We start from the raw sequence: 9,235 nt of genomic DNA on the forward strand, positions 1-9,235 counted from the left end.
GCTTAGGATATGTTAGGCTTGGGAATTAATGGTGGGCCGAAAGAAAGGCAGATGAGTGATGATATCATGGTGATGATAGGTGAAAGATGATGATGATGATAGATAGATACTAGTATCTTGATCAGGGAATCATGATGATAACGATGAAGATTATTATGAACATGACATGATTATGGTTATGTGATGATGGTAACAGTTATATTAATAATGATTATGATGATGAATAAGCAAGGATGATGATAAGGATCGATCTTAATAGGTGATGATATTCGGTTATAATTAAGAAAAATGATGATGATAAAACTGTGATTTTATATTGATGTCATGATAAAGATTAGATGATGATGTTAGGGTTATAATAAAGATGAATATAAGATGGAGTGATTATGAAATATAATTGATTTACGGTCGATTAATTTCTAATAAGAAAGAGAAGACAGAAACATTAGTTTAGATAAATTAAGGTATGAATAGAATCAGAAAATGATAAACAGCTTCATGGTTAGGGTGTTATTTGGTTAACGGGAAGTTGCGGGTTCGAGCCCGGGCTGGGTCATTATTTTTAAGCCATTTTCTTTTGAGGTTCATGAATCCAAAGCCAACCTTGCATTTGTTAAATGACGTCATATGTATTTTTACTACGAAATACAATATGGTGAGTTTCATTTGCTCCCTTTTTAATTGCTTTGCAATATATATTTTTGGGCTGAGAATACATGCGCTGCTTTTATAAATGTTTACGAAATAGACACAAGTACTTAAAAATACATTCTACGTTGAGTTGTACCACTGGCATATTTCCCTGTAGCTTGGTAACTAATATTTACATGAGTATTGTAAACGCGAATCCTGTTGATAGATCTATCGGGCCTGACAACCCCAACCGGACTGGACGACCAGTATTCAACGGTTGCACAGTACTTCGTTTCAGTGACTACACTTGGTACAGTGTAGTGAGATTTCATAATAAAGGGAATATGCGACGTTGATTAAATGTTAAGTATGGTTACCAAGTGCTCAACCACTTAGAATACTTTTATACACTTGCGAGTGTACATATATTTATAAACGGAAATCTTGTGGTCTATTAATATATTGAAAAGATTGTTATGATAAACCTATGAACTCACCAACCTTTTGGTTGACACTTTTAAGCATGTTTATTCTCAGGTATGAAAGAAACCTTCCGCTGTGCATTAGCTCATTTTAAGGATATTACTTGGAGTCGATCATCGCAATGGGACCAAATGTTGATGACTTCGTCCAGGTGTATTAGGACGGGTCGTCACAGGTGGTATCAGAGCGTTGGTCCTAGCGAACCAGGTCTTGCATTAGTGTGTCTAACTGATAGTTGTTAGGATGCATTAGCGAGTCTGGACTTCGACCTTAGCTGCATATTATAAGTATTGTATATCATTCCTAGTGGAAAATTTCCTGCTAATCATTCCTAAGTCTAGACATGCCTTACTGCCTTTATTGCATAGATAGTGTATAGACAAATTTATATCTTAGCGTATCTATTACGGTAAACTTTGCCTGATATCTTCCGTAAATTTCTCCGTAATTTAAGGGATCCTGGTACTATATATATCTAGGCATATTATGCATTGAGAATACCATTCAACTATCATTTGCTGTCACTAAGCTTTTTATACCAAAAATCTTTTCTGTGATCGCGTACGATGGCCTCTACGAATCGACCAAGTTCTTCTGACTCTGAAGATAGCGTGACGGGAGCGCACCAACCGATCAACTACCGTGATTTCTTTAGAAAGTGGGGATGGGTTCGCGAAATACTTACCCTATGGAGAAATGAAGAAGGTACTCCATATCACGAGCCGAACTTACCACCTAACGTCGGAGTGCTCTACCCGCTCACCGGCGAACCTGTTCGCAACACCATTTATAACCTTTTTGCAAGAATTTTTCATCTTGAGGCTACCATTAACGGAACTAGAGAAGATATCCAACCTCTACCTCACACTGATAACCAACCAGGGTTAGTAGAAGAAGTTAAAGAACTCCGAGCTCGGGTGTTAACTTTAGAGAGCACGGTACACAATTTGCAAGCACTAGCAGTATCATCAACACCAGTAACATCACCAGCCTCAGCACCAACAGCACTAGTACCACCAAGAACAACACCCGTGTCACCAGCTTCGACATTTCATTCTGTACCTCGAGTATAATCATCGTTCTACATGACGTTCTACATCATTTATCTTAGTTCGACATAGTGATTATGTAACCTCTAATGTATTAGAGATTATATATTCTTGTTCTAACGGTAAATCAGATGAGTTAATATCATATTAACTCATTAAATCCATGATTGTATCTAAAGAAAATATATATGTATATATGTTTTCATAAGGATTGTAATTAAAAATTCTTTTGTGCAAACTGTTAATGATGAGAATATTTTAATGGGTAGGTAATACCCGAGGAATATTTGGGTTTCACAATAATAAGTTACACTGTACATTCTTTCAAATCTAACTCAACGGTCATTTACTATCCTACTTACATCCACAAGATGTACGAATCCGTTCACCACAATACAACCATTTTCATTCAATTTCATATTTGGATTTTGACTTATCAGGATCCAACAAATGGCATAATGAAGAAAACATTTGACAAAATAAAATTTGTTAGAAACAAACAAATTAACTATGAGAAATTTTGTTAAGAATTCACGCTAACTGTTCCTAGCTAATTGTTCCTAGCTAACTGATTACATTTTATTTATCGCAATTTAATTATCGCAATTTACATTCTCGCAATTTTATTTATCGTCATTTAATTTCTGTTATTTACTTTACGCACTTTATTTATCGTCATTTAATTTCTGTTATTTATTTTACGCACTTTAAATATCGGGACACGTATACAAGGTTTTGACATATCATATCGACGCATCTATATATATTATTTGGAATAACCATAGACACTCTATATGCAGTAATGTGGGAGTTAGCTATACAGGGTTGAGGTTGATTCTACAATAATATATATAGTTTGAGTTGTGATCGAGTCTGAGACGTATACGGGTCACGACACGTATTAATTAATTCGAATATAATATATTAAACTATATATGAATTACTGGACTGTTAACTGTGGACTATTGACTGTGGACTAATAAATTGGACAATTAAAAGGAATTAAAATATTAATTATAACATATGAAACTAAACAATTCTTAAAGTTTGTCACTTGATTACATCTTAAACCTCATTTGTACCTCGACAGTTACCATCCGCGTTCAAATCTTTTCATAATTCTTGAAAACACCTCAATCGAGAAGTTGAACCAACCGCACCTCATCTATGGAAGAAAAGATCTTTGCATATATCCATGCACCTGAAAAACTCTAGAGCCCAAAGTCATAGTTTAACACGTACCCATGTTTAATCCTTTACTATTTATTAGCAAAAACAACCTTACAATTCCTTTTCAAAGTAGCCAATTTTGTCACAGCTCCAGCAGAACAACTTCGACCTTTCATTCAAAAAGTCTTATTATAACTTTGATATATACGATTGGCTTTCCTCATCGTTACCCGGGAACCTTTCATACTCCACCATGTTATCATCAGCGTTTAATCATCTAAAAACACAATTCTTCTGAAACCACCTTGTTTTGATAACCGATGACCCCGATCTGTTAACTTTGAAAATGCTGATGAAGTAGCATGTTGTAGATGGTCTTAATGGTCAAAAGTTGATAATAAAGAAGGAAGTGTTAGAAACTCTCGATAGAAAATTTGGTACTGAAAATCGAATTGAGCACACCATGAAGGAAACAAAGAACAAATACAAGGATCAAACCCTATATTCAAAGAATCCAGGTAATTCTGTATCCGATGAAATCTTTAGAGAATATCTTGCTCCAAAGTCATGTTAAAATCTTGCGAAAAATTTTTCTTTATCAACCTTCGAAATTTGAAATTCCAAAATATCATCATAAAAAAAAAAAAAAAAAAAAAAAATTTCTTCGATATTTTCATAAATATTCTTGTCCGAAATTATCTACCTCTTCGTGTTTTCCGTATTTCATTATATTGGAAAATTATGTAAAATTTAATTATAAATTATGAATGAATTGAGGAGAAGTGTTGAGAATTGAAGCATGAGTTAGTATAATATAATGACGCCCGGCCAACGTAATTATATTATAGTAAGTCATGCTAAGTTTCAAAATGGAACGTGATGATTCACAGATCATAACGTCATCATGTTCCATGTTACATAACTCTTTTATTCTAATTAACCTCTGAACATATCAAGAAAAATATATTCTTGATAGTTCTATCTTCTGTAATTTTGATAAATTTGAAAATCAAATCGTGCTATCACGTTCCACCCTGCTTAGAACATTATAATCATTCGAAACTCTATATCTACGAATTCTGAACCATTGTTCGCTTGACTTAGAGTCGGGAAGAGAAAACAAGAGCATGGAGCTCCCAAAAATAAGGGGAAATATAAAGCACGATAAAAACACCTAAATTACAAACCGTGTATATCAATGTTTATCGCAACATAAAGACACGGGAGAATTATAAGTATTATAACCCCAAGGGAAAAGTAGAAGTAAGCAGATTCCTTTGGTGGAAGTTGGAAAAGGAGAAAAATTGTTGTGATAGTAAGGATAAGGACAAGGATTAGAACTGGATTAAGCATTTTCATAATCTTTTGAATTTAGGAATTGAGTATAGGAATGATAAAAATAATGGAACGGAAGAAGTTAATTTATAGTGAAATAATTGATAGAGAAATTAAGGCAGATCTCTGCATTTAATTAGAGAATCATAATTTTTTATTCGCCGAAGAATCAAATCTTTTAGATTTTGAAGATTTTCTTCAAATCCCTTGAATTCCGGAATTCAACTAATATAACGTCAAAAGTTAAGACGAAACTTTATTTCTCATTTTAATCTTTTGTGAAAAATTCACTCGTACTCCTCATGTAATCGAATCATTTTATCTGTATTACTCAATAGTGATAAAACTTTATATACCAACTCATATTCGTTATAAAAACATTTTTATGATTAGCCATGACGACCACGATCAAATTTCGGGACGAAATTCCTTTAACGGGTAGGTACTGTGACGATCCGGGAATTTCCGACCAAATTTAAACTTTAATCTTTATATTACTCGACACGATAAGCAAAGTCTATAATGTTGATTCTGGAAAACTTTGAAATAGTTTACATGAATGCTTTGTCCTTTTAGTACTCCCGACGATTCACGAACTATTGATTTAATATATATATATATATATATATATATATATATATATATATATATATATATATATATATATATATATATATATATATATATATATATATATATATATATATATATATATATATATATATATATATATATATATATATATAATATATATATATTATACATATAACTAATAAATAATATATAAATAATAAATGGTAATATAAATATAGTAAATGTAAATACAAATTAAAAATATAACTTGTTAAGACAAATATTATTATTACTACTTTCATTAAAATCAAAATTAGTAAAATAAGATATTAAAATTTTTATAAACGAATGGTTAAAATTATTATTAATTATTATTATTGTTATAATGTATTATTAATATTATTATTATTAAGACACTTATTTATGTCTTTAATACAGATTATATATATAAATCAGATAACAAATTTGTTGCACGTAGCAATCAAGCAGTACTAACTTTTGATTCATGTTCCTAAATCGTTATACATCCAAATTCAATAGTACTGATTAGTTAAAAGTCACAATCTAACTTTATAAGTTTTCTTCACCTAATTTTGTTCTTGTCTGGGGTTCTGTCAACCACAGGGATATACCACCATTTAAATTCAGTGTATCTAATTAAAAACATTTGATAATCCATGACTATTGTAAATTATAAACCCATTATTGCTACTACAAATTGTTGTGTTACTACTACATCTAATTTATTTATTTCAAACTACAAGCACCTTCTTTATTTTCTCTCTTTCTTCGTTTCTTTGTGCAACAACAAACCCTTTAATAAACTACAGCTTTGTTTCTGTTTGATGCTAATTCCAATTGATACTTATCATGTTTCTAATCAATCCTTCCATAAATACTTCTGTCTTCTGTTTCAGTCGAACCCTACCAAAGAACCACCATCTCCTTTACCTCTCTCTCTCCCTCCTCTCTCTCTATATTTATCATTGTGAAACTCATCATCACCAACCCATAGTGCTGATGTTACTTCTGCTATTGTAAAACAGTTGAGATAAACCCATCATTGTTGTTGATATTCGATACTGTTTCTGCTTGAACTAGGATCACCACAACCACCGTTTCTTGTTTCTGTTTACTAGAACGAGTCAATTAACGACCACCATCGAAATCTAAAACCTGCTTTCAGTCTTTTATCTGGTTGAAACACAATCCAAAACACCTCATGATTTGATCAAGACCCTGATTATTCGAACACTGTTTATTTTTTTTACTACACCAACGAAACCCACATCAAGAAAAATCACAAAAATCGTGATTTAACTTCTGTCTTCTAACAACTTCGAAAACAACCACCAATCTTTATCATCGTGTTTATATCACAGACTCAGACAAACTAACAACTACTACGCGTAAAATTCTTTTTCATAGGGCAGACAAAGTAGACTTACTTTATTCAATCGCTGTCAACAGCTGTTCCCTTTATTTACCTTGTTTTCAAAACCACAAATTGGACACAAAGTCTATATTTGTTAATGGGTTAGATGTTTGGGTCGAGATAATGTGATCTTCAGCTGGGCCGCAGGCCATTATTTTAATTGTTGGGCAGTATTAATTTCTGATATTATAAATGGACTGGTGAATGGTTGGGCTTAGGATATGTTAGGCTTGGGAATTAATGGTGGGCCGAAAGAAAGGCAGATGAGTGATGATATCATGGTGATGATAGGTGAAAGATGATGATGATGATAGATAGATACTAGTATCTTGATCAGGGAATCATGATGATAACGATGAAGATTATTATGAACATGACATGATTATGGTTATGTGATGATGGTAACAGTTATATTAATAATGATTATGATGATGAATAAGCAAGGATGATGATAAGGATGGATCTTAATAGGTGATGATATTCGGTTATAATTAAGAAAAATGATGATGATAAAACTGTGATTTTATATTGATGTCATGATAAAGATTAGATGATGATGTTAGGGTTATAATAAAGATGAATATAAGATGGAGTGATTATGAAATATAATTGATTTACGGTCGATTAATTTCTAATAAGAAAGAGAAGACAGAAACATTAGTTTAGATAAATTAAGGTATGAATAGAATCAGAAAATGATAAACAGCTTCATGGTTAGGGTGTTATTTGGTTAACGGGAAGTTGCGGGTTCAAGCTCGGGCTGGGTCATTATTTTTAAGCCATTTTCTTTTGAGGTTCATGAATCCGAAGCCAACCTTGCATTTGTTGAATGACGTCATATGTATTTTTACTACGAAATACAATATGGTGAGTTTCATTTGCTCCCTTTTTAATTGCTTTGCAATATATATTTTTGGGCTGAGAATACATGCGCTGCTTTTATAAATGTTTATGAAATAGACACAAGTACTTAAAAATACATTATACGTTGAGTTGTACCACTGGCATATTTCCCCGTAGCTTGGTAACTAATATTTACATGAGTATTGTAAACGCGAATCCTGTTGATAGATCTATCGGGCCTGACAACCCCAACCGGACTGGACGACCAGTATTCAACGGTTGCACAGTACTTCATTTCAGTGACTACACTTGGTACAGTGTAGTGAGATTTCATAATAAAGGGAATATGCGACGTTGATTAAATGTTAAGTATGGTTACCAAGTGCTCAACCACTTAGAATACTTTTATACACTTGCGAGTGTACATATATTTATAAATGGAAATCTTGTGGTCTATTAATATATTGAAAAGATTGTTATGATAAACCTATGAACTCACCAACCTTTTGGTTGACACTTTTAAGCATGTTTATTCTCAGGTATGAAAGAAACCTTCCGCTGTGCATTAGCTCATTTTAAGGACATTACTTGGAGTCGATCATCGCAATGGGACCAAATGTTGATGACTTCGTCCAGGTGTATTAGGACGGGTCGTCACACTATCCTTCACGCTGAATGGATAACTTTTGAAACAATGCAAATATAAAATATCTGCCTCACTACCTGTATCAGTATAAATTCGATTGATGTTTCTGTTTGCAATTACAGCTGAGATGACCACAGGCTCTTCTGACAGATGCCAATTTGGAGTGGTATGAAATATGATTGGAGCATACATCCAGGTCTCCATCCTGCATTCTCCGTCTGTTTAATTTTCCTCTGTCTCATTCCATATAACTTTGATGTGCATTTCATGGGTTGGATCCCTTTCATCATTCCTTTCTTCTCTTCTGTTCCTGTCACGCCGTCCACCGTGACGCATTTTTCCCTGCCAAGCAAAACGTTTGTTTGGATCATTTCTTCGATAGTTTTTTCCTGGTAAAAGATGATTTAATTCTCCAGCCTTGATCTTCGCAATGATCTCTCTCATCAGTGACTTGCAATTACCAGTGTCATGACCATATGCTTCATGGAAATCACACCATTTGTCACTTTGTGGTCCCTGACGCTCTTTCATCGGCGGTGGGGGGTGAAAAGTTTCCTTAACAGGTTCTGTGAACAAGATCTCTTTTAGAGTTTTAGTTAATGCCATGATAAATTGATGGCTGTCTAATGGCTTTCGATGGTGATAATTGTCATTTAGATGATTATTTCCTCTCTAGCCGTTCTGATATTTCTGTTAATTATTGTCGTAACTACGTTGCCTCTGATAATTGTCATTTCTGTTCCATTCTCCACCTTGCTGCCTGAAATTTCTCTGATAATTATCCACTCTTGGATACCCCATTTCACCTGCTTGTAAATGCTTCTGAGCGATACCCAACGCCTGATGCAATGTTTTTGGAATGTCATAACATAAAGCATGAATTAATCGTGCAAAACGTCGCTGATCATGGCAAAATATAAATCCTGAAACAAGGTGAGACTCTGGTATGTCTGGTATCTTCTGACATTCAATGGTATAACGTTTCATGAAATCACTCAGTGATTCATTCTGGTGCATTGTTATCTCATGTGCATCAAGATGTGACAATGTGCAGCTTCTCAAGCTTTG

Source organism: Rutidosis leptorrhynchoides, chromosome 5, assembly GCF_046630445.1.
Source record: "Rutidosis leptorrhynchoides isolate AG116_Rl617_1_P2 chromosome 5, CSIRO_AGI_Rlap_v1, whole genome shotgun sequence".
NCBI lineage: Eukaryota > Viridiplantae > Streptophyta > Magnoliopsida > Asterales > Asteraceae > Rutidosis > Rutidosis leptorrhynchoides.